This window comes from Lissotriton helveticus, chromosome 7 (assembly GCF_964261635.1).
Source record: "Lissotriton helveticus chromosome 7, aLisHel1.1, whole genome shotgun sequence".
In the NCBI taxonomy this organism is placed as follows: domain Eukaryota; kingdom Metazoa; phylum Chordata; class Amphibia; order Caudata; family Salamandridae; genus Lissotriton; species Lissotriton helveticus.
This window is the reverse complement of record NC_136068.1, coordinates 1,665,561,094-1,665,588,097: the sequence shown is the minus strand read 5'-3', so window position 1 is coordinate 1,665,588,097 and position 27,004 is coordinate 1,665,561,094. Positions and strand designations below refer to the sequence as shown.

Sequence of the window (27,004 nt, the reverse complement as noted above, 5' to 3'; positions counted from 1 at the left end):
TACCAATACTGGGCACTTTGCCACAGTAGAGTAGGTGTTGCATGGCAGACACATGAAAATCACTGTTCCCACTTCAGTGAGTAAAAACTAAAACTAACCTTAGCACAACAAACGCAAACATGAACCCTGGAATTCCATTTTAGAACCCCCAAAAGACACCTACAAATCACATTTCAGACAAATGCACACCCTAAAAATGCATTTTAGTACCACGAAACACCCCCCAAATTTCTCATATTGTACCCCCCAAAAAACACCCAATTTTTCATATTTTACCCTAAAATACACCCCATTTTTTACCCCATGAAACACCCTAAAATTGTCCCATTACTGACCTGAGAAAGCGTTTTATTCAAATGCGATGTTAAGGCACCCGTGTTGTCGTAGTTGTGTTGTTAACTATGTACTGCCTGCGTTGTAATGGTTGTCTCCTGTGCAGGGCAACCCATGGGCTATGTCGTTTGCGTCCGTCTGCCCCTGGCCCGTGTTCAGCACCAAGGTGCCTTCCTCTTGGACACTCCACTGCTACGGCACCTGCACCCTCCCCGCCATCAACCCTCCTTGCCTTCAACCATGTACGCCACCTCGCTTGCAGGACCAACCTATGCTCCATACCGGACATCACCTTCGCTATCCCTGACGGCTGCAGTTTCACCTGCAAAGGGCACCCCGAACATCAAGAAGGAGGCATTACCGTCACCTACAGGGCTCACTGACCACGTACTCTAATGTGCCATGGGTGATCAAGGACAACGTCAAGTCCCAGATCCGGACCAAGCCCAAGGACATCCTCTGAGGCACCCTCATTTGCAGGCCCCCTGGGCCACGGCCCCCATTCCCCAATCCCATTGTAGACCTCATTGCACACCAGGGTCTCCCTTCCACCGAAGACATCCAACTCTGTGAATTCAAATTCCACCTGGGCTACCCCAGGGACTAGAGCACCATCCCCTCCTGTCACCGTCGTCAGACGCAAGCAACAAGTCACCTCAAGAGGCCACATTGTAGGACACACGTTTAAGCACTGCTATATATAACAAGGGGAACCCAAAGTAGCGGTAGGCTTGGGACCTTGGGAGTATACACTATTTCACAAAACAATGGTCCCAAACCTCAATCTGAATTTAAAAACAGAGATACAAAAAAACCAAAATTGGAATCTTTGTTCAATGTCCAGCCGGACATGCTTTAATAATAAATACAATCTAATGTGGCAAAATATCTGACAATTTCCAAGTGGGACACAAACCTGTGTCCAGCTACCACAAATACATAACCATAGACAAACAAACAAATACAAGGCAAGAGAAAAGTCTGTAAATTCATCAAAAAATTGGAACAGACAATTATTAAATAGATACACTTTGTGTGATTTCACAATAGAAGAATATACAAATCATCAAGTGTAGAGTGTCGACGACGTTTCGATCCTTATTTAAATCAGGACCATCATCAGGACATATCAGTACATGCCTTTACTGAATATTTTAAAAATGTGCCATACATAAATACCAAGACATACATTGAAGGAGAAAAACAGTGCAGACCAAAATGAGAAAAAGAAAAAGAAAAAACAACAGATTAATACATTTCGAAGTTTTCCATTAAAGATCACTCCATTTAAAAAGGAAAAACTAATCAATGTACGCTGAAGTCTATCCAGCTCAGAATGTGAACAATTCCATTAACACTGTAAACCAAAATCTATGCATCTCAGATTTTATGGCTATATAGTCAACCATGCGTGAAAAAGTTAAATATCAGGGCTCCCGCAGAGTATCTAAATAAGGGAAAGGAAATTCAATAACTGTAGTGTGCTATTTAGGTATGGAATTAACAGTTTGAGTAGGGCACAGAGTAGTTCTTGACCGTACCTATAGAGCATAAGGTAAGTAGACGCCACATACCTCTAGTTTTATCTCGCTCTCCTAATGATTTTTAAGCGAGGATGACCAGTTTGCATCTAAAAAGCACAAGAGCAAAGTTGAAGGGCCAGGGAAATCTGGGAAATATACATGCGTGGCAATTAATTATTTATTTGGAAATATAAAACACCACGAGATGCTTACCAAAGTAGATGAATGATGATGCACTAACGTCAAAAAAACTTTAATAGTTGCACTCCTGCAAGGAAAGTGATACAAGGCGTGCTCAGTTTAGGCTACGTCAAAAGTTCGGTGACTAACATAACATTACTCGAAGAAACCTCTTACCAGTAAATTAATGGGACGGCTCCGAAAATGAGGAGTCTGGTGCGTTCTGACGACGGAAAAATTAATTAAATAAAGCTTCCACCCAAATAATTGCTCGAGTAATGTCCGGTCATAAGCCTACAGAATAAAACAAAACAGGACAAGCCAAAGGGGCACTCAGTATCGATAAACCCACTCAAACGCTCTGACAACTAATTAAGGAATGAGAGGGCGTCTTACCGGTAGTATAGCGTAGAGCTCCCGTAATAGGGGGTCTGGTGCGTCCGGTGAGAAAATACTCAATCCATGCACGGCGGCTGATTACATTGTTTAAAGAACGCCAACAAACGCGTGGTCATGGTCACGTGACGCGTAACAGTAAAAGAAGGACATCCAGTAGTCCCGGTAGTTGCCATTTTGTAAAGAGTAGTGTTAATTGAATTTTATAGTGTGAGGACATTTCCCATAAAGAGGAAAGAGGCACTAGGGCATTACACTGCACCAAATTCTCGTGCTACATACCTACAGTCTGTAATGTAATTTTACGGCATAAGGTAAACTAAAAACGATTAAATGCCGAATTTTAATACAGCATTGGGGCTAACAGCCACCACAGTATCAAGTTACCGGGGCTCAACTCAGGCCAGTTGTCGGTCCGATGGAATATCTGAGTAGCCGTTTTTGGTGAAAAATAGCAAACAGACAATGGGGACAGAGCATTCTATTGCGGTGGCCATTTTGTAGTGGTGAGTATAACAACCACAACATTCATAAGTGGCCCTATTCAAAGTACACTTCTACTGTCATTTGAAACAATCCCATTCAACAACAAATGAAGAACAAAAACATTTTAAAGTGGAGCGATTTACATTTAAAAAGTCTTATGGAACCAATTGTGGTATCAAAATAAGATTAAAATTGCATCGTCAATTCACAGTATCAAGGGAATTACCTTTAAGTAAACATTTTGCGAAAATCCAAAGCACCAAATTCACAATAAGCATACCACCTGCACATGTCATCTCCACCAGTGGGTACTTCAACTACAGCCACAACAACGGACTCTCCTGGCACTAGCATCATTGAATGAATCACGTCTTCACCTTGCCCACTGGATGCCAGCTCCATCATCGCAAACCCTCGCAGCTGGATCAAGGCCACCGCAGAACGTCTCAACAACTTCCTCCATACCAACACTCCACCAATGCTTCCAAACAGACCCTCCAGCATTTCGCGATTTCGCGATTCATGAAAAAATCACGAAATCAGCTGGCAAGCACGACGGGCGCGATATTTACCAAACTGCCCGCGAAAAAACATCCCGGTAGGCATGAAAAAAACGAAGCCATTTTATTGGCTGTGCGCCCATTCGTCATCCCGTGAAAAGGCGCTTTACAGCCGTATTTGCTTCCTCGATTGTTTACAATAGTTATGAAAGGGGAGGGAGAAAAGCAAAGAATTGCTTCTCTTCTCTCCAGCGGCAGGCTCGACTGGAAATAATGTAAACAATTAGGATTCCAGCCCCGGGACGGGAGGGGCGCGCAGATAAGGAAAAGGACTGTGTTTTCCTTTCTTGCACACACAATACACTGTGTGTGTCTGCTCTGCCACTTCAACTGCCCCCCCCTTTCTTTTTTCCTCCCTTTTCTTCCTTCGCTTTGTCTAGCACCTTCTCTCTGACTGAAAACCCAGATTTCTGAAACGGTTCTCCCCCTCTCTTTTTTTCGTTCGGTGATTTGTTTCCTTGTGAAATGGATCCAAAAAAGAAAAATGTTGTAATTGATGTATTTTTGTGATATTTTACAATTCCAAAACAGTGCTTGAAATGGATTAATAGAAGTGCAGGTACTCTGTAACAAAGTACCTGCGTGTTTCTCAGAAGTGCCGGCACTCTCTCTCTAAATAAGTGCTGGGTACATCGTACTGGACAGTACCGGGCCAATGAAAGCAATGTTCCAAAGTGTAGCTGTGTGAATAAAAGGTTCAAAACATGAAAATAACTAAATAAAGCCAGACCGAGTGATAGCAAAGTGGGCAGATTGAGTTTATTCATACCCAAACACATTTGCGCCACTCTACAAAGTTTGCCAGTGAAGCTTGTCTTTCTTTGAATATCGTTGTTTTCCCCCGGGCGGGGAACTAGTGCACAAGTGCTGGAGGCACTGCAACACGTGGATTGGAAAACAAAATGTGTACTGCGTCTCGGTGTTCAGAGAATTGGTCTTTTTACTATACTGCTTACATTCTGTAAGGATATAGGCAATGGACACTGAAATGGGTCCATTCCGTGCCCTGTAGTCATGTCCTTAACTTTTCAGGCAAAAGCACTCACTGATTTCTGAATAGTGAGTGTAAAAGTGTTAAAGTAACCATGTTTTTCCTGCTTACATTTCACATGCTTTACTTAATTTTGTATTCCCTATGAGTATTTGCTTTTTCCAGGATGATGTTACTTTTTTTGTAGGCAGCATATTGCTCTTGTCTAGTGCGCAATTTAAATTGAGCCACTTCCAGGTGTCTATAGCGGGCACAATTGGGTTATAGTTGAGGCAGGGCGAGTTTCTCTCAGTGGGCGGTATGGTGTTTTGTGGGGGAGAGGATGTGACACCATGGTCAGAGCTACTGAATTTGGAACTGGGGAACCTGGTTCTGAAGGATGATTATTGCGAGATGTCTGCCCTGTCAGCACTACCCAAAGGGAGTCAGTGCACGCAACACAAGAGGAGGCTGTACCTCTGCACCCAGGGAGCGAATGGGGGGGGGTCTGTGTGACTGCACCAAGGGAGCAAATGGGGGCTGTGCGACTGCAACCAGGGAGCGGTGAAAGTGGTACCCCGGCAGGGGTGCACTCATGGGCGCCAAAAAAATCCCAGGGAGAAATACGACCCCTCCCACAAGGTTAGTAGATTGGAGCTGTGCTTCCATAGAGCTGCAGAAACTTTACACATGCCTATTTCAAAGAGGAATACTATGCTAAAACAGGTTCCATTGATGTAGGGCTGAAAAGGAATGATTACAAGTAAAATAAAGTGCCGCTATAATGCCGCTAAATTTTCATTTTTGTGCCGCTAAATTTTCATTTTTGTGCCGCTAAATTTGCACTTTTATGCCGCTATATCCTGGGGGGTCTGCGATGAAACAGCAGTGTGGAACCACCACCGATGGATCTCTAATGACACTGACATTTGGGCACCCCTCGTGAACGACACTGCATCAGTACCATGCGCCTGCCTGATAGCAGGCGTGAGGGTGAGGCAGTGCCACAGGGATATGCTGGACCCATGCCTTGCTGGAGTTGCGTCATGGTTGTGACACAACTGTAGCAATGCGTGTCTTTAGCGCAGGCGGATACGTCAGGATTCCCTGACATTTCTGTTATTACTTGCGTCATGCAGCACAGTCTAGTGATTACAGTGCATCCATGTTGTCGCAAGAAGGGCGTAGTGAGAAGTGTTGCAACTCTGTCTTGTCGCAGTGCAGCAACACTTTTTATGAATGGGGCACAGGTATGCGCACTATCTTATTGATTGTGCTCATTCCTGCACTGCAGTTTTGTCGCAGGGCAGTGCTGCAACATTGCTTGCAGCGCTGTTCTGCACCAAAAGCTGCATTGATGAGGCCTTAATAGTTATCACATGCTTTTTTCGGATCTTAGCTTCCTGCAGCTAACGGGCCTTAGTACGAGTGTTTAGGTCTCGCGCCCTGCAATACACTGTGGATCACTGTTCGCGCAGGCGAGAATCCTTTTGTCCGGGTTTTCAAAATGGACCTGGAAATTCCACACGCTTGTGCGTGTTCATTTCCTATGGTCCATTTTGATTGGGCTTTGCGTGCGTGTTGTTTTGTAACAGAACACGCAACAGGCCATAGGCGATTGCGTAGCTCCGCCCATGACCTATTGGTGTCTGTTACGTGCACCAAAGCCCATATTTTTTCAATGATCGAGCCCAGACACAGGCGCAATAATTGAAAACATATGCTTCTCAGTGGCGCGCGCGCGCGCGCGTGCACCACTCACGGGCGTTTTTGTTTTTTTACAATAGCGAACGCGAAAGCAATCGCTTTCAGTGCTGCTTGTTGAAAAGTGCCGGCAGTCCGTGTAGCAAAACCCTAGGTGCAGAGTTGTATTCCTATAGAATTCAGCGCATATAGACTTATGTTTTTAAATTAGTATTTAGAAAGCACAGCTATGTATTTCTTGATTTGAACTGACGTCAATTACAATGAACTAAAGGATGCAATTGATTATGCTTAATATGGATTTGAACATATCTGCTCTCGAATCCACCCAGAAATCCTGCATTTCAGCAAAACGCATTCATATTCCACAAATATTTTTCAGGAAAAACGTTGCTTTAAAAACGAGCAGCATAAACTGTGCAGTAGATGTTGCTATCGCCCTGAAGCCCCGCTGCAAACTTATTTTGTGATCTTTTACCTCTAACGACCTCCCTCCATTCAATCAACGCACCACTCCCAGGTTGTTGGGCAGCCAAAAAGAACAGAGGAGCAAGCAGCAACCTTGACACCGATGACAATACCACAATTAGGGAAAGTATACATTGGTTATCTGCTGTTTGAATGCAGTTGCCTGTTTTTAGTCAGGTATAATTAACAAGACAAGAAAGAGCGATGATTGGCTGAAACATGTCACAACACCTTTAACCTTCCTAATATCAGATGGTGATTTCCTTCCTGGTCAGCATGCACTCATTCCTACCAGTTGATGGCTAAGATGAAGAGTAGGGGTGGGGGGCTGTTAAGTGGCAAACTGTAGGTTGTTGCCATCTGAGTGCATTGTCCATTGATGCTATTTTCATACATCACTTGGCACTTCATGCATCTTTGCAAAGATAAACCCTAGTGAATCACAAAACGTGTGAAGCATTAATACTTGGCTTCCAGCCCAACAGTTTGCATATGGCCTCAGCTCTTCCTAAAACTGTGTTCTGTTTGTTAATGAAAAGCATGCGCAGTTTGCTGCTTCAAAAACAGTGTACAGCCGCCCGTGATGCTCAGATAAGTCTGTTTATGTTGAAGGGCAGAGTCTTCATACATTCAGGTCTGCAGCCACTCGGGCAGTAGTAATTGTTTATTGAAATTAGGCCCTAGTCAGAGCCAGAGATCCCTTGGAAGCTGTCAGATCTCCATCCTCCTTCCCACAGTGTTCCTGGCAGGCTAGCACCAGGACACAGACCCCAGCCTTCCAGGCATCATCACCATCCCACAGTACCCGCTCTCAAAATTTCACAGCATGTCCACTCAGTTCAGGCAAACATGCTGTGCCGACAGACAACACTTTTTAATATTAACCAAATGTGGTATATTACGTAACTAGTTTAAAAAAAATTTAAGTAAACAGAATTTAGTGGGATCATGTGTTAGATGTTACTGGGTGGCCCTTGGCATTGACTCATTTGTGCGGTTAATTATGTGGTACATGGGATGACGAGGAGCTCATCTGGGACTCAACATCTATTTTTGCAAGCTCCCTGCAATCGCTTTTTAAAAGGTGTGTAATGGTGCCCTTGGTGTCTGTCTGTGTGTCTCACTCTGTGTGTCTGTTTGTGTGTCTGTCTGTGTGTCTCTGCCTGTGTGTCTCTGCCTGTGTGTCTCTGCCTGTGTGTCTCTGTCTGTGTGTCTCTGTCTGTGTGTCTCTGTCTGTGTGTCTCTGTCTGTTTGTCTCTGTGTCTTTGTGTCTCTGTCTGTGTGTCTCTGTCTGTGTGTCTCTGTGTGCCTGTCTCTGTGTCTCTATGTCTATGTGTTTTTGTCTGCATGTCTGTGTCTCTGTCTGTGTGTCTCTATGTCTCTGTCTGTGTGTATCTGTGTCTGTGTGTCTGTCTATGTGTCTGTCTGTGTGTCTGTGTTGTGTGTCTCTGTCTGTGTGTCTCTGTCAGCATCCCGTTAGGCGCATGGATACTCACAAACTTTCAATCGAGGGGAGGCACATTTACAGGGTGGTTTGTGAACAAGGGTGGCACCAGTGGGGGCAGGGTCAAGGGGGGCGGGGCTGGAGCAAAAAAAACCTGTGACCCAGAAGTTGAACACAGGCCCTTGCAGTGGAGCATTAGTCCACTGAGCCACCAGACCCAGCATACACACTTCTGTCTGTCTGTCTATTTGTGTCTGTGTGTCTCTTTCTGTCTGTATGTCTCTGTCTGTGTGTCTCTGTCTGTTTGTGTGTCTCTGTCTGTTTGTGTGTCTCTGTCTGTGTGTCTCTGTCTGTCTGTCTCTGTGTCGGTCTCTGTATGTCTCTGGCTGTGTGTCTCTGTCTGTGTGTCTCTGTATGTGTGTCTCTGTCTGTGTGTCTCTGTCTGTGTGTCTCTGTCTGTGTGTCTCTGTATGTGTGTCTCTGTATGTGTGTCTCTGTATGTGTGTCTCTGTCTGTGTGTCTCTGTCGGTGTGTCTCGGTGTACCTGTGTCTGTCTTTCTGTGTGCCTCTGCTGTGTGTCTCTGTCTGTGTGCCTCTATGTGTTTGTCTGTGTCTGTCTGTTTGTCTCTAATCTCTTTGTGTCTGTCTGTGTGTCTCTGTCTGTGTGTCTCTGTGTGTCTGTGTCAGTGTGCCTCACTTTGTGTCTGTCTTGTGTCTCTGTCCGTGTGTCTCTGTCCGCTTGTCTCTGTCTGTGTCTCTGTGTGTGTGTGTCTCACTGTGTGTTTCTGTGTTTCTCCCTCTGTGTGTGTCTCTGTCTGTGTGTCTCTGTCTTTGTGTCTGTCTCTGAGCTATTGGTGTTGCATTATTTAGGATTGCCCATAGCTCAAACTGTAATATTGTGAGACCTGTTGCATTGTAAATGCTTGTTTTATCTCTTTGCAGGTACGGGCCATCCTTGATAATAGAGCAAAGTGATGTTAGCATGAGTTTTTGTGAAATTTTGCCAGGGAACACCTACCTTGCATGTCATTAGCGATGAATATTCTAACCCTGGGCGAAGCACTACGCTACGCTCGTGGAGTTTGTGAAGTTTTCGCAACTTCGCACTACGCGAGGTGCACGTAGCACAGTGCGAACATGCGTAGCGTAGTGCAGCGGTCATTTTTTGCTTGTTCGCGGTCCTGAACGTCATGTTCGCGACCGCGAGCAAGCAAAATGACATCCCGGCGAGATTCTCAACGCGAGGAGGTCAGGATTCTCATTGTGAGTGGTTGCGCATGCTCGCGACCGCTCTCAATGAGAAACTACCTGTTCGCGTTGAGAAAGCTGACGCTCGAGTAATAATCTACTCGAGCAAAAGAAAACTACCGCTCGCACTGTGCAAGATGCCGTTTTCAATGCTTGCACAGTGCCGGATGCTTATCCACACTGTGCAATCATTGAAAACGCATCTTGCACAGTGCGAACAGCTACGTGAAGTTTGCGTAGTGCGAAGTGCACTTCGCGTAGCTTCACGTAGCGCTACTTCGCGAACTACGCCCACCCTTAGAATATTCCAGGCGATGGAAATTCTGGCAGCTATTGCCTGGATGCTGTTGCTAACGCCTGTTTGCGATAGCTTGCTAACAGGGATATAACAATATTGTCACTTTAGCAGCAAAAAAGTGCAGCTAAAGCGGCGATGAGCCCTTGATAATATGCCCCATTTGAGTCATAGGACTATTGTTAATACTGAAAGATTCTGGAAAGATCTCTCATGGAAATGTGAGTCGATTCTGCGATTGTGTCCATGCACAATGTCTTCAGGGAGTCATGCCACATCAAACTGAACTCACCCACATGTGACATGTCGAGTTTTACGAAATGCCTGTGATTTGTAAATTGGCCTGGGTACTGACCAACCATCGGCCAAAATACTACAGCGGCCGGCATCATTGGAGAGATTGATATTACATAAAAGAATCTTGCTGTTGCTGCGTTGTATTTTGGGAGCATTCCCATCACACACATGTGTGGTGTCCTATTTTTAGGGACAAAAACAGGGCCGGACTGGGTACCACATCCGGCCCTGGCAAAGTGCTCGGCCGCCAGAGGTGCCGCCGAGCGATTTGCCGGGGCCGGTTTTCGGCCGATTTTGGTACAGAGCCGATTTTGCAGCTATGCTGCAAAAACGGCCCTGTAACAAAAACGCCCCCCAGGGGCCCAAAACCGGCCCCCACCTGTGCGGCGCACCGGGGGATTGCCCGGTGCCCGCTATGGCCAGTCCGGCCCTGGACAAAAGTGTGGATTGTGCATTCAACACCTACAAGGCTTCAGGTAAATAAACTCACACACCAAATACAAACATACACTAATGTATTTATTTTCTCAGAGCGACGCTTTCAAATGTGTAAAAAATGCAACGTTAGAATAAATTAAAATACTTCGTGGTCCATTGCAAAAAACAGAATTTGACTTGGTCAGGTAAAAGATAACAATCACCGAAATAGGACGTTTAAAACGTTGTATGACACCGTTCTTTAAAAAAGCATAAACAAATGTAATATACATTTTAAAGGAAGAGTGACTGTAAGTTTACACATTTGCTCTTTGTCATAGTCTTTGGTTTAGAAGAAAGTTTAATCAAAATCAGCTATGGGCTTTGTAAATGTGGATAGATACCTTTGGGCCATATGTAGGTGGCCAAATACCGGTCGGTAATGGCCGATTTCGGCCGTTACCGACCGGTATTTGTAGTTTCAGATGTAGGGGGCCAGAAAATGATCGATTCTGTAAATTTACCGAATCGGTAAATTTACCGATTCTGTAAATTACCGAATCGGTCAATTTACAGAATCGGTAATATGGGATGTAGGTGGCACTGAAAACAGTGCCACAGGCCCTTAGGAATTCGTTATTTACCATCAAATACTATTTGATGGTAAATAACGAATTCCTGTGTACATGCCTAAGGGCATGTATGTGTGTCACATGGCACACAAGCCTGAATCAGGGGTGCAACAGGGTGTCAAAGTGACACCCTGTCCCCCTTGTCAATTCGGTGATTTTACCGAATCGGTATTTAGCGATTCAGTAATTGCCATTGGTTTCTATGGGCCTATTACCGAATGCTACCGGTTCGTTAAATAATTCGGTACAAATACCTACATAGCATTTACCGATTTGTAAATACCGAATCAGTAAAATTCGGTATTTACGAATCGATAAATGCCATTTACCGCAGAGATGCAGTGACTTTCCCAGAGCCACAAACTCCGGGGTTCATCCCTGGCCTCAATCCTCGATGTCCCACCAGGGGCGTAACACAGGCCCCCCGCAGCCCCTGCAGTGCGGGGGGACCTTGAGCTCCAGGAGGCCCCATCAGCACAGCACTCTGGCTGCAGGGCTCCTGATTGAGCCCGGAGGGAGGCCCCCGAGCTGCCTTGCAGGGAGGCCCCCTCAAGGTTCAATACGCCAGTGTGTCCCACAATGCACCAGTGGGGTCTAGTGTAGGTTCAGATGCCACTGGTCAACTAGTCTCCTGGTTAAAGCAAGTCCAGCAATTGCTTACAGGTAAACTCATCCTTTTTAATGGGCCCAGAGTTCACTTCGAATTCTGCTATTGGCCCCATGGGCTTGGGGACACCTCGGGTAAGGTCCTGACTTCCTGCAGACACTTTGTCATCAGGTGGTGGGCAGATTTTCTTGGCATTTGGTTACCCTGACGGTTAACAGGAGGATTGCCAACTAGTGCTTCAAGTTACTTATTCCATCCTTGTACAAGTGGAGGTCTGTTCCACAAGTGGATGCAGCAGACATAGTCCTCCTAGCAGGTTTGTCTGGTGTAGTAGATGCAGCCTATCTTTGCTGCCTCAAGGAAGCCGGAAGGACCTTATTATTCTGTTTTTTTATATAGTCCAATGGACATATGTACCTGCGGACATGGAAAACCAGAGCCTTCTTGAAGTTAATTTTGTGCGGCAAAGTTGCCATTGGTTGCATGGGCAGAGAAAAATGTAGATATCTTTTCACTGGTAATGCAATGGCCACCTTTAGTGTGCCAGCTGCAACCCCATATCTCATTCACAATAATTTAAGAGTGTGCGAATCAGCGGCCAAGGGGGCACCCTAGGGTGCAGCCTGTGCCTTATAACCTGTTCTTTCCCTCTACTATCAGCATTTCTGAGAAGTTAGATCTATCGAGGCATTCAGCTGCACAGAATTTTGACACAAGTCTCAGGTTTACAAAGATTGGTCAACTCTGGTAAGCCTATGATTCTGATATTACTCATGTGAGACCGTGCCTTCAGATTTTAATTTTTTATAGTGACTCTGTTCAGTTCTTTTTCCAAACAGTGCAGTAAGGTAGGCTTGGTTTGATATCATCTTCAGAGATCTAGTGTTCTGCCTCATCCAACCTGTCACTATGTGTATCCAGATATGCTTTGATGAGATGCATTTGTGAAGTCAGATGGCCTATTCTGGTGCCGATTGATTGAAGGCTGGACTTCCTGTCCAAGAGTAACGCTATAATGTCCATGTCAGGATGGCTTTGGGCTCACCCACCTCTGAAATACAAGTAGGCAGTGTCAGTTGGAATCCTGCAACAGTGAACTCAGATTTGTAGAGCGCACGTAGCTGCCCTGAGGCGTCCAAGCGCTAAGCATACCAACTGAGGTTAGGATTAGGAAGAGGCAGATTCAGCTCCACAGTTATGTAGTGAACAGGAGCGTTTTCAGCTGTTTGCGAAAAGAGAGAATATCAGGGTTAGATCTTAGATGCTGAGGCAGAGCGTTCCACCTCTTGGCTACATTATAGGAAAAGGAGCGGCCTCCAGACCTTGATTTCTTTATTGGCGGCACCATGGCTAGATTTGCAGAGGTGGAGCGCAACTGTCTTGTGGGGAGATAGGGTGTGATAAGAGGGAGATTGATTGCCGGGCCTAGAGACCAGAAGGTCTGGTGAGCAATACAGAGTGATTTAAAGTTTATTCTTTCCTTTATAGGGAGCCAGTGCAGTGACCTCAGTCCGGGTTTTGCTGATGATCTGCGGGGAATTTGTAAGAGTGTTCTGGCTGCGCAGTTCTGTATTAGTTGCAGTTTGCGCAAGGTAAAGTCAGGAGCCCCGAGATACAAAACAGTCAGTCTCCATTTTTCAAATGAAAATGATTGTTATATACTTTTCCGGTGAAGTATCAATGTAGAGATGGTTGTGGCATCACTGTTGATGCTCTGCACTGCTTATTGTACTGCTCTCTTAAACACTGCCTTCTGCACCCAACTCCTCTGTGAGCCAAACCTGTCAATAGGTTTAGAAGCTTGGGGTGTTTGCAGCAGCAACGATTAGCATAATGGCTATCACTATAACTGCGTGCAGCCCTAGTATGTAACTTGGAATCCATTACCCCTCCTGTGCCCAAAGTAGGCAGAGTGCCCTCAGGGGCATTCAGTGTGCTATTTAGGGAACGTTGTCCATTTGATCCAAAGTTCTTTCATTCTTTCTAAGAAAATGAAATCCCCACTGTCTCTTCAGAAGGGGGCACCATGATGGTGCTCCCTGATGATCAAGCTAGAAGCTGGTCAGTGGTCACTCTTGGCATGAAATGCCTCTGTCTACTCTTCCATCAGCAGCAGCCACAACCCCCCCCCCTCCCGTCAGAGTGACTAGGATGATACAAGTCCACCAGACCACACCCCACCCAGGCTAGATGGTAATTTTGAGGCCAGAGGAATAAAGGACCAGGCACTATTAATGCGGGGGACCCTTACACAGTCCCTGATCCCTTCTCCAGCTATTAGCCACTCTCCAGGTGGCTAGCATTTTAGATGTAGTCTGCGCCAGGAATCACTGCTGAGTAACTCAATCTACTCTGATATGGCACCCTGGTTGTTCCCCACTCACATCACAGGTACCCAGATCAGTCTCTTCATGCCTGATCTCTCCTTCACAGCCTATATTCAGTGCCGGGTATATGTTAGAAAAGTGATACTGGCAGAAAGTATTGATTTTGGAATTTACTTTTCTGCGAAAAACTTATTTTTCCTGGAAGGAACTCTCAAAATAACCCAAAGTACTAATTTGCTATAGTTTGCACAATTTTGATCATGCTGATGTGCCATGGGTGGTACAAGGGCATTCCCATGCATCCACCCATTGGATGTGACCTAATCCTAATCTACTAACATTGGTCCACATGTATTTGCATCAAAATTGTATTCCTCCTTGAGGCATGGGTAATATTAAAAAAAAGACTTCACTTTCCAAAATGGTTGTGTATGTGCTGGTTGTACAACACAAATACAAAGTTAAATAACTGCTAAACTATGTTAAAGCACAACATTTTGAACTGGATGGGGCCTCTCCCAGTTCAAAAACGTTGCTTGAAATAACGTACACGCCACTTCACTGTGGTGCTAGGTTGAATGTGTTGGCAGAAGGCAGCCTAAATGCACCAAATCAGGGAGGGAAAAATTGAGTGCTTTAATTTAGTATATATGATGCTGATCTTGTTGATCCCTTTCACAAAATGCAGCAAAGCAACTTTGCTTGCAGCACTATGTTGCCATAATTATTTTTGAAAATCTGCCCCTGGAGGGTTTGTTGCCCCTCCATGTTTCCAAGCTCATTTTTCTGCAGCCCAATCTTTTCATGTAAAATTAACAAGGTAGTGTGCCCAGTGTAATAAGCACACTTTTGCTGAAAAGATCTTTAAATCCCTTGTGTGTAACTACACCCTGACTGTCAACACTGTGCTGAGGTACTGCTTCAAGTGAGCTTAAGGATTGATGTCATGTGTGCTCTCCATGCCATTGAGGTGGTCCAGTGTCTAAGAACGCCAGTTCGTGCATGGCCAAATTTAAAAAGACAATACCATGCTTCTTGCAATGTGAATTTCTATTAATTCAATTCTAAAGCTATGCTAGTGAAAATCAAAAGCTCCTTATGTTTTTCTGGGGATTACAACCAAATAGTGAATCATGAGTGTGGCTCATCAGTATTGTGAACTTTCTCACTAAACTCATTGTACTAATACTTATACTTTTACTGCTGACGATCTGGGGTCCAGACAGCTTTGGGAATTAGCTGCAATGAAACATTCTTTGGTAAACGTCTTATACCTGAGAATGATAGTGATACCTGCTGCAGGGCGTTGTTTTTACTATTATCATGAGACTTCAAAATAAATGTTGTTCAGTCAACATCCGGCAAGGTTTCAGGTAAGTAAACTCGTACACCCAAAAAACATGCACAGCTTTATTTTTCTTATAGCAGCTTGGCAATGCAATTAATCAAAAGTGCAATGTCATACATTAAAATAAAAACATCGTGTTCCAGTACAGAAAATAAAATGTGGCTTGGTCAGGTAAAATATATCAGACACAGAAATGGAACATTTTAAACATTTTGTGAGGTCGTTTCTTAAAAATGCATTTTAAAATTGTAATATTCTTGTCAATGGCAAAGTGAAGGTAAGCTTACATCGTTGCTCCTAGTCAAAACCAGCCAAGGGCTTTGCAAGTGTGGAAAAATATCTTTGAAAGTGGATGGCTGCTCTCCAATTTGCCTAAATCATTAATACCACCTTTAGGCTAGCAAAAATCCCTGATATTTGGAAAATTGCTGCAGTAAAGCCTCTCCAAAAAAAGAAACTTCTCAACCCTACTACTCTATCAAACCTCAGACCCATCTCACTACTACAATGCGTTAGTAATATTACGGAGAAACTGGTGAATGCCCAACTTAATGACATCCTGCAAAAAACTAATACGCTGCATCCCAAGCAATCAGGTTTCACACCAGGCCACTCAACGGAATCCGTGCTACTCCATACCACTGACACTGTAAAGTTTATCCTTGATCAAGGCAGGGAGGCAGTACTGATTCTGTTGGACCTATTGGCGGCGTTCGACATTGTATCTCATGATATCCTGGGAGACAGATTGGATCACAGCGGAATTAAAGACAAGGCCCTGTCCTGGATTAAATCTTTCCTAGATAAAAGGCATCAGATTGTTACTCTGGGTAGTTACAAATTAGGAGATAAATGGTTGTCATCAGGGGTCCTCCAGGGCTCATCCCTGAGCCATACCCTGTTTAAACTTTACATGACACCACTTCTCTCTCTGATAGCCACCTTTGATATTGAGTCAATTGCTTACGCCGACGACACCAAGCTGATGCTCACTCTGGACAAAAACTCCTCAGCGGCAGAAGAGAACTACCTTCACTGCCTCATGGCAGTAATGAATTGGATGAAACAAAATCACCTTAAATGTAATAGCTCCAATACCAAAATTATGTTGTTTGGAAAATCCAATATTTTTAGACGCTACCAATTGTGGCATTCGTACTCTGATGCCCCACCCACAACGGCTGATACAGTCAAAAAACCTAGGAATAAAATTCGACCCCACACTTTCTTTTCAACTGCAGGCATGTGTTTCCAATCCATCAAAACCCTCTGAATTTTTTTTGTACCTACTTCCACTGCCTGCTAGTAAGACTGTTGCGGTGGCCCTAATTCTATCTTGCTTCGACTACTGCAACAGTCTCTATGCAGGAACAAAAAAGATGGTTGTGAAAAGGTTACAGGTGGTCCAGAATTCTGTGGCGAGATTGGTACTTAAGCTCCCTAGGGACTCTTCCTCAGGTGGAGCACTTAAAACGCTTCACTGGCTTCTGGTTCATAAACGGATTCTCTTTAAGATCCTAACCATTACGTACAAGGCCATAAGCGAAACCGGACCAGAATATCTAAGATCCAACATCAAGCCATATAACACCAAACGCACTTTGTGGTCCACATCAGAAAATCTGCTCACAGTCCCCAACTTCAAATTGACCACACGGGTGGGGACTATGGTGGTATGAGGGACAAAAGTCTGGAACGCTCTACCCACACAGCTGAGGCACACACAAACAGAACTCACTTTTAGGCGCCTTCTCAAAACATGGATCTTTGCTACCCCATATAATTTAGTGCTATCTCTGATTTAAAGTTTCTCTCTCAGCCACCCTTTCCTCTGTAATACATCACCAAATGCCCCCTTTTTGTTTTTCCGGCTAAGCGCCAAGTTGCTCCTTGGAGTGAACGTCGCGCTGTACAAAAAACCCTTTCATTCATTCATTCATTCATTCATTCATTCATTCATTCATTCATTCATTCATTAAGGTTGGATGTCGTGCATCCTCTCCATGCCAGTGAGGTGGTCCAGTGTCTGGGACTGGCAGTTCATGCATGGCACAAAAACAAAAGGTCAACAGCATGCTTCTTGCAAAGTGAATATCTAATAATTCAATTCTAAAGCTGTGCCAGTGCAAATCAAAAGCTCCATATTTTTTGTCTGGGGATTACAATCAACCAGTGATTGAAGAATGTATCTCATCAGCATTGTTACCTTTCTCGCGAAAACTAATTGTAATATGTTGCCTTAACTGACTCATTTATCATGATGTCCATCTTCATTGGAAAAAGACAAAATAATCAAATGAAATAGAACAATTGAAAGTAGTTCAGTTGACTTTTACTGCTGTAATCTGGGGTCAAAACAACTTTGAAAATCAGCTACGAGAGGACATTAAAAAAAAAAAAATCCTATACCTGAGAATGATAATTATCCCTGCTGCAGTACTCTTTTTTTTCTACTGTCATGAGACTTCAAAATAAATATTGTTCTGTTGAAATCCGCCAATGTTTCAGGTAAATAAACTGGTACACTAAACCAAAACATGTACTGCTTTCTTTACCTTCTCCACAATGAAATTAGTCAAAGGTGCAATGTTCGCATACATTAAAATACATCATGTTCTATTGCAGAACACAGAATTTCAATTGCTCAGGTAAAAGTTATCACACACAGGTGGGCCGATACAGATTCCGTTCGGAAATCGGCCCGACCGACTCGTACCCGGAACGGAGTCTGACAGACACCTACAGGCACCATATGACCTGTGAAATACGATGTGAAAGCCATTACCTACAACCGAGCCATCGGAACACAAGCCGTCTGACCGAGCCGTACAAAAATCAGCCATCCGGCCGGAAAATGGACAGGAGCCCCACCGACCTAACCGAACCCGGAATGAACCCAACCAATACGTACCCACAACGTCCGAGCCGCACAGTACGATGCTAAATGCATGAAATCCGACCCAGTCGCACGGAGTCCAAGCCGCACGACCGACACAGACCAAAAACATACCTGATGTGAGAGACCACCGCGATCGATTCGCATGCAACTCAGAACAAAACCAGCGTGAAAGACACGGAGCAGCCCGCACAAGCCAACATGAGCATCCGACTTGGTCAGAGGAACGTCTCCTACATGCCCACGAAAAACAATGGCAAAAACACAAAAAAAGACCAGTCAAGCAATGACTAAATCAATAAATACAAAATAAAACCCACAAAAACACACCCACAACTCCACCAATAAAATGGCAAAAATGCACCACCATGATCCTTTGCAAATACAACAGAGCAGCCAGCACACAACAACTTGAGACACCAACCACTGACACACACACAACTCACCCATCACACAACCCACACACCATCAGCACCCCTCCAAAAACTCACACACATACACCTATCCAAAACAGACAAACACCCACCCAACCTCACTTGCACCTACCCACCCACATCACTCCTCACCACCACCCATCACCATGCCCTATAAGAAGAATCCACAGTTCACAGACACTGAGCTAGCAATATTGGTAGATGAGATCCTCAGAGTGGAGCCACATTTGTTTGGCGCATTGGTTCAAAGTACCCCCATGTTGCAGAAAACCAAGATGTGGGACAGGATCGTGGACAAGGTGAACGCACAAGCACCAGCTTATCGCACAAAGACCGACATCCAGAACAGGTGGTATGACATGCGCAGGAGGGTCAAGAAGCTCCTCCAGAAGGAACATGCCTTGAGTGAGCGCACTGGCAGTGCCCTCCTGCCAAACCAGTCTACTTCAGGTCCTGGGAGGAGAATGTGCGGGACCTCCTAACATCAGAGGGCATCCATGGCCTACCTGACATACCAGAGCCTGGTGGTAGGAGGTCCTGCACCTCCACTTCATTCCACTTCTTTTCTTTTCTTTTCCAATGAATCCCCAGAGGTTGGTGTCTTTTTTCATACATTTGACAGACACTGCGAACGTGTTTCACACCTTAAAGGGGCTCTGTCATACAGAACACTGGAGCTGTGGATATGAGCAGTGGTGGTTCCTCGAGGGAGCGCTGCGAGGTGGTGGGGTGAGGCAGAGGAGGGGCACTGTGGGGGGTAGTAAACTCCGGAATTGGGCGGAACGGAGTTGAGTAAAGAAATAAAGAAATAAAACGAATTACATTGCACGCACTGCAACGCCAAATCGGCGATGCAGCGTGCCACGTAATTCGTTTTTATTTATTTATTTCTTTACTCAACTCCATTTGGCCCAATTCCGGAGTTTATTACCCCCCCACCATGCCCATCCCCCCCACCGCCCCACTGCACTTCCTCAAGGAGCAACCACTGGATATGAGTGCCTACCAGATTTCGAATACCACTGCAATTCTTTCATTCTTTTTTAGAAAATGCCTTTGTCTCCTTCAGAAGTGGAACCTGAAGCTCAAGCTGCCTGATGATAAAGCCAGAAGCTGGTCACTGGTCGAGCCTGGCATGGAATCCTTCCCTCACCTCTTCCATCAGCAGCACCCACAATCTCCCCCGTGAGATCCACTAGTATGATACAAGTCCACCAGACCACACTCCTCCCAGGGAAGGGGGTACTTTTGAGGCAGGAGAATTAAAGGCACAGGCACCATTAATATTGGTAAACCTTACACAGTCCCAGGGCCTCAGGCTACATGCCTCTCTCCAGGTGGCTAGCATTTTAGGTGTATTCTGAGCCAGAAATCAGTGATCTGTAGTGGAGCCAGGTGGAAGGCTTAACTCAATCTATGAAGATACTTCACCCTGCAAGATCCCTGCTCACTTCGACAGGTGCCCTGATCATTCTCTCCATGGCTGATCTCTCCTTCACAACGTGCATTCAGTGCCAGGTTTATGTTATAAAAGTGATGCAAACTGACAGAACGTATTGATTTTGGAATTACCTTTTCAGTGCTAAATATGTTTTTTGCTGGAAGGAACCTCATAGTAACCAAAAGTAGTGATTTGCTGATGTTTGCAGACTTTTGATCATGCTGGTGTGCCATGGGTGGTTCAAGGGCATTTTCATGCAACCACTCATGGGTTTTGATCTAAATTCTAATCTACTAACATTGGTACACAGATATTTGCATCAAACCTTTACCCCCTGCCTAAGGCAGGGGCAATAGCAAAAAGAAATACTTCGCTTTTCAAACTGTTTTGTAAGTGTGATGTATTGTTTGGCTCATATACAAAATTATATAAATGTAAAACGAAGTTAAAGCACAGCAATTTGTCTTTGATGGGTCCCTTCCCAGTTCAAATAATATGCTTGAAATCACTGACACACCCTTTCACTTTGGTGTATTCCTAAATGCACCAAAGCAGGTAGGGAGAAACCCATGTCATATTTTAGTAGATCTGCTTGATCCCTTTCACACAATGCAGTACAGCAACTGTGCTTGCAGCTCTGTGTTGCAGTAATTCGTTGTAAATTTTTCCCCAGAGTGTTAGTTGCCCCTCCATGTTTCTAAGCTAATTTCTCTGCAGTCCATGTTCTTCTTGCCAAATTAACAAGGTAGGGTATCCAGTGTAGTAAACACACTTTTATTGAAAAGATCTGTAATGCCAGTGAGGTTGTCCAGTTTCTGGGACTTGCAATTCATACAAGGTACAATTTCAAAAGGACAACAGCACACTTCTTGCAATGTGATCTTCTTGTAGTTCAATTATAAAGCTATGCTAGGGAAAATGAAAGACTCCATCAGCCAGATGCATCAAGCATCCATTTTGCGATTCCTTATTAGCGAAAAATAAGGAATCGCTAATAAGGAATAGCAAAATGCTATGCATGAAGAAATCGCTTAAAAAAATAGCGATTTCTTAGAATTCCTTAATTGCGACTCGCAAATTGCGAGTCGCAATTAAGGAATACATCCCCATTCATTCCTATGGGCCTAGAGGCCCATAGGAATGAATGGGAAGACAATCTCAAATTGCGAATCGCAATTAGCGATTCGCAAATTGAGATTGCGATTTCAAGGGTGCAGGGGTGTCCAAATTGATCTGTGCACATATGTTGCGCACACACATGCCCTTAGGGCATGTGTGTGCGCAACATGAATCTTTGAAAGATGCACTAAAGTGCATTTTTCTAAGTTATTGCAAATTACCATGAAATTGTACTTCGTGGTAATTTGCGTGCCCTATTAGAGAATTCGCTTTTTTTGGAACTTTCATGCATTGCATTTAAGGAATATCAATTTGCGATTTTTGCATTTGGGATGATGCATCCCAAATGCAAAAATACCGGTCGCAAAGGGGCAGATTCTGAGAATCTACCCCTTTGCGACCGGTTTTTAGCTTGATGCATCTGGCTGCATATGTCTTAGGTTGGGTTTACAATCAACCAGTGATTGATGAATGTGGGTCATTAGTATTATTGCCTTTCTCCCTAAATTAATTGTAATAATTTGCCATAAATGGCTCCTATGTCATTAAGTCTGTCTACATTAGAAAGAGACAAAGGGCCTGATTGCGAAGTCGTGTGGAATGACCGTCCTACTGACGTGGCCTTTAGAGATTCTGACCACCAAATGATTATGTATACAAGTTTATTCTCCAACCGCGGTAGTCAGAGACAACTCTGACAGGACTGCGTCAGTCGGAAAGGCTGTCCATAGTGATTCCGAATGCGTGAAGGCATTTGTAGTACTGCTGAGCAGATTATGATGCATCTGAGGGCTTGGCAGTTCCATGGTGGCTTGTAGGCCACATGGAAAGTATGCTTCTGAGAAACTCACGCTAAGGATCACAACACCAACCATTGTATGTATTCACAAAACGACACACATAACAATCTAGCTATAAAAAAACCTGTACAAGACCATGAGCCTTTGCCATCACACTTCTGCAGAGCAAGACTAACTTGTTATAGTGACAGTCGGGCCCATTGAATATGCCTGCCTACAGTGAAGACTGACGCGGTCAATTTCCATTCCAAATGGAACAAGCTGCAACACAAACGGCCATCTATTTTGAATTGTGCGTGGGCAGAGTGTCACATAGCAATCACAGCCATTGGACAAATTTGGAAAATACGACTGACACTGACCTATCCTTTTGACCGCCTTCACAGAAGATAGTCTACATATATGTCTTGCGATTTGCAATACAATTTGCTTCACTTCAGAACCTGCACCTTCTCATACCTCCCCATCTCTCTGCTGCTGTTCTCATCATCTAGGGGCTACGATAACACGCTGTACAGGGAGCAGGGATCCTGCCTTCACACCTGAGGAGCTGGAGACCCTGCTAGACACAGTCCTTCCCCATTCAAGCAGCTGTATGGCACACAGATGAGCAGGCGAGTACAATTCAGAAAGAGAATACTTACCTTGATGTCATGCAACCATACACATTGGGCAGATTGTGGCAATAAGACCAAGACAGGATTCTGATTACAATTGTATGAAAGTGTGTTGGGGAATGTTAGGGACAAATTTACTGCTGTATGTGTGACAGTATTGTTCTGAACTTTAACTCAATATTGTCATGTGCATGCCTCATCATAGACAACATACGTCGTATGATGTTTTTGTTATGCATCTACATATCACTTTTACACAATGTTAAATGTGTTATCTTTTAATTTTTACTAAAGAGGTGCTTGTGGAATCATAGCTCATCAAAATCTAATTGTGATTGTAACCTTTCAGTTGCATATGTGGATAAATTGTTGATGTGTACAGTCACAACAAAAACTCAAGACGCATTGAAGTTATGTCAGCCATATCACAACACTTCACATAGCAAATCACAGTGTTCAACAATGGTCATGTCAGATGTAGGATGACCACCAGTTGTATAGGTTATTATGTTCAGTCAGGCCATATGATGATCATGTTTTAACAACAGTCCAAGGATGCCGAGCTGAAACACAGGCAATGTTGTAAGCCCTCTATGGACCATTACCCCAGCTGAAGCACAATTATGTGGACAGTGTTACTGTTGTACAGAATATTGCGTCCGTTGATTTATATAGCATCTGTTTTGGCTTCATCACATCTCATTGGACTATGGTTGGGCAAATATGCTCATAGTGTAGCAATATATGTTCAAGTACATGCTGTGAGGAACAGACTCAGCTGTCTCAGCTGTCTGGAACATGCACACATATTGTTCCTCAGTATGTTTGCTTGAAAATGAAAAACCTTTACGATACCAGTTGGCAGACTGTCAAGAGTGATGTCGAAATGTATGTGCACAATTGGGATGTCAAACATGTCACCTTTAGATATTTGGGGATATCTGCAATGCAGTACATGAGTGCATCACATGCCGTGTTGTACTGTGGCACTGATTATACAATGGTTTGTTGATGTTGTCCCTTCACACTGGCACATATGGCATACCCCTTTTTCTTGGAAAACTGATTTTTCAAAGGCTAACAGAGACAAACATAACTTGTAGTCCTATTGTGTTGAACACATGTCCATTGTGCCTCAGACTGTGATCAACAAGTTACACACTTGTGCTACCTTACATTTGCTTCCAACAACGTTTACTGAACTAAATAACCAGATTTCTCTGTTATTTTAGATAGCATGAATCTGGTAAATTGTCCATGCTAGTTAGAAGTATGTTCATGACACAAAGGTGTTCTAGATTAGCTGGTAAAATATGTTATCCCACCTGTGGTCTGGTCTCATTCAGTGTAGTGTGGCGTACCCAATTAGGGCAAGGTCAGGATGATGGGTGGTGCCAACCGAAACAGGACATGTTTTTTTTTTTAATGGTTTCTGACGTGTGCAGTCTGTACAAATGTAGTCTTCTAACTTGCTAAATGCTTAAGCTAGCTGTATATGACCTATGTGACAAACTAGATGTAGATGTACATCTTGCATGTGTACTAAATGTCTGATTCCATGTCATCCTTACAGGTCAACACCCATCAGAAAGTTTTCCTGTAGAGGACCATCACCCGTAAGGAGCTATGCCTGAGGGTCACACATCGATGCAGTATCCACTGTCACAAACGGTGGCAAAACTTGAGAGGCTGGAGCCGAAAAATAGCTGAAGTCCAGTTGGGCCTGTCACCTCCAAGAAGGGGCTTGCGCCGCACCTTGACCTCCCCACCCCCATAATGGCCAGCATACTGGTGGTGGCCTATTCCAACCTCAATGGGCACTTGAGAGCCAGACAGTAACAGGGTATGTGAGTATGGTCCTTAGTGAACTTTGCACAATACCATGCATGTTTATGTTCTGCACTCTTTTAGGTTTGAGGAGACTCCAGACCCATGTAATATGTAAGATTTATCATATGCAAAAATAGTAGTAGATGTATGGTAATCGCCATTGATTATGGTAATGTAAGGCTAAAATAGGCAGGGCACTGCCAGTTGTACAATTCCATGGTAGAAGGAGCACATGACAACACAATGTCTTAGAAAACATCCATTACGTATTGTAGTCATGCACAACATACCCCCCCCCAAACAAAACACGTGTTACCCTAGTCTCTGGATTGAAGCACCCACACTTCTGTGTTAAGTGATGTTTGACCACTTGGCTGTGACATGCCATGCAATACATTGAGGTATCAGACAATGTGTAATTGCTGACTTTGGTAAGTGGTGAATGATCTGTGTGGAGAAAGTGCTAACACCACTGGTGCTATCTGTTGTCCAATATAGCAGTTGGCTCATGTGAACGTATGTGTATTGATGTCACATGTCAGACTGGCTCCTACCGTAAGTGAGGGACTGAATGCATCGTATCTGAATTCTAGCTAATTGCATGTTTAGGCCTATGTGTATGTGACAACATAGGTCTGTGATTGGCAGAGTAGCTGTTACCTAGTAACAAGGGTGATAATACATGGATGTGAGAGACACACATTCCCAATGGCATTAATGGGTGTCACAAAGGAGATCAACATGTTGATGGCAAAATACCCTTTGTTTGGAAACATAACTGACCAGTCTGGAATTGTGCCTTAGCGTACCTCTGAGAAGGGCAGATTCAGTCAGGTGAGGAACATGTGCATCCATGAGGGTCAATATGCGCATGATGAAATTTATCAGGGAGGGATAGGCTGACTTGTTGTGGTGAGATGCATACATCATCAGTATTTGCAGGCTTGTAAGCAGTGTTGACAATAGGTATTATGTAACATGATTTTCCCTTCTGTTAAGGATCCTACATGGCCTGGAGGTATTGTACGCCAAATGTCCTTTCACTAATCTGCAATCTTTGACATTGGCAGTGTAATAAGGTGTGTTCACATGCACCAATGTTTACTGTGTGTATTTAATGGCAAACACTTTTTCATTGGTGGACTGTGCTGACATAACACACTACTCGTTGACATAATTCGTGCCTTTCAAATCATATATTCGCTATGTGCCTTCAGTATGAGATACACATATGGCACTTACAACTTCATCATCTGCCAGTGGACAGATGTGCAAGTGTCATTTGGACACTGTGAAATGGCTTATTCATGCCTCCTTCATCTTGATCGTAACATATAAAAATAGGTTCACTGTAGCGGATGACCTGCTGTTCAACATGGGCTGGATTAGCGATACCTCACTATAAGCTTATTGTTAAGCCTTGCAGTGGAACTCAATTTTTTAATTAATGTATATTTTCCCTTTGATCCCATGAGGTAATTATAGAATACTATAAACGCACAAGTAGTAAGAGTCAATACATCTGTGAGTACATCAATGAGGTTACAATTTGAACAAGTTCAAACATGATGTTGTATCGGACTATGGTTATGGCACCATTATGTGAGAGCGCGCACAGGTCATGTAGTTTTAAGCCATGTGCTAATGGCTATATGTGAACTAATGTAGTCATCCAAGTACAAATTGTGAAATATGCAATTGTGGTAAGAGTTGTGCTTAGACCTATGTGGCCAGTATATGTAGACAATTTAAGTTAATTGTTTTGTGCTATGTTTTTCAGCATCACACCAGGGCAGCGAAGGAGACAGAGAAACAACTGTTGGGCAAGCAGCTGGCCACAGTGGTTCATGTGCTGGCAGTGACAATGTCATCTTTGTCAGAATCCAGCTCCAGTGAGCGCTCCCAGGTGGTGGTGGATCACCCTGGACCAGCTTCTATTACATCTCAGTCCACCGCCCCCTCTACCATCTCCATTGCCACAGCTGCTCTCCCCTGCTCCCCTAAAAGGGGATGAGTCTCCGATGAATCGGGTACCTCACCCCCTGCCTTTGTCTCCCCTGCTGCCCTAAGAGTGGAGGCCGTTGACGTCCTGAGGCCGATTTGTGTGGGTCATACAGCAATGCTGAATGACCTCCAGGTGCATACTAATCAGCAGATGCAGATGGTGCCATTCCTTGAGGATATTCACTATGGTATGTCTTCCCTACAGAGATCCATGTAGGCTTTAGCATCCACACTCATGGCAATCTGAACCCAATTCAACTTTCCGCCCACCCTCCTGCTTCTTCCCCATCCATATTCCTCATTCCGTTATCTACCCAAAAATAAATACAAACATGACCATGTATTCACCTCAACATCGACAAGCACCACACAGACATAAGCCCAAAGATAGAGACACATACACTCAGCAGACACGAGATACCCTCACTAGCAGATCCACTGACATGAAAACAGACTCCACGCCCACTTCACCACATCCCTCCAATACAGACAAACAGGCAGACATCACGGCAGCAGAAACAGTCATTATAGACACCACATCAGCAGACACAGACATATCACATCCATTGAAACCCTTTACCTACACATTCCCAACCCTTGACTCATTCCATACCCAGTCTGCCAAGAA

General features: G+C 44.2%; 1 long non-coding RNA gene across 1 annotated transcript in view; it reads left to right on the top strand.

Moving 5' to 3' along the window:
• The window catches only part of LOC144767605 (uncharacterized), a 157,397-nt gene extending 130,846 nt beyond the window's left edge, over nt 1-26,551 (top strand). Inside the window, exons 2-4 of the long non-coding RNA XR_013598280.1 lie at nt 22,420-22,539; nt 24,116-24,385; nt 26,153-26,551. This is a non-coding gene — a long non-coding RNA (uncharacterized LOC144767605). The remainder of the gene's footprint in view (nt 1-22,419; nt 22,540-24,115; nt 24,386-26,152) is intronic.
• The last annotated feature ends 453 nt before the right edge of the window (nt 26,552-27,004 follow it).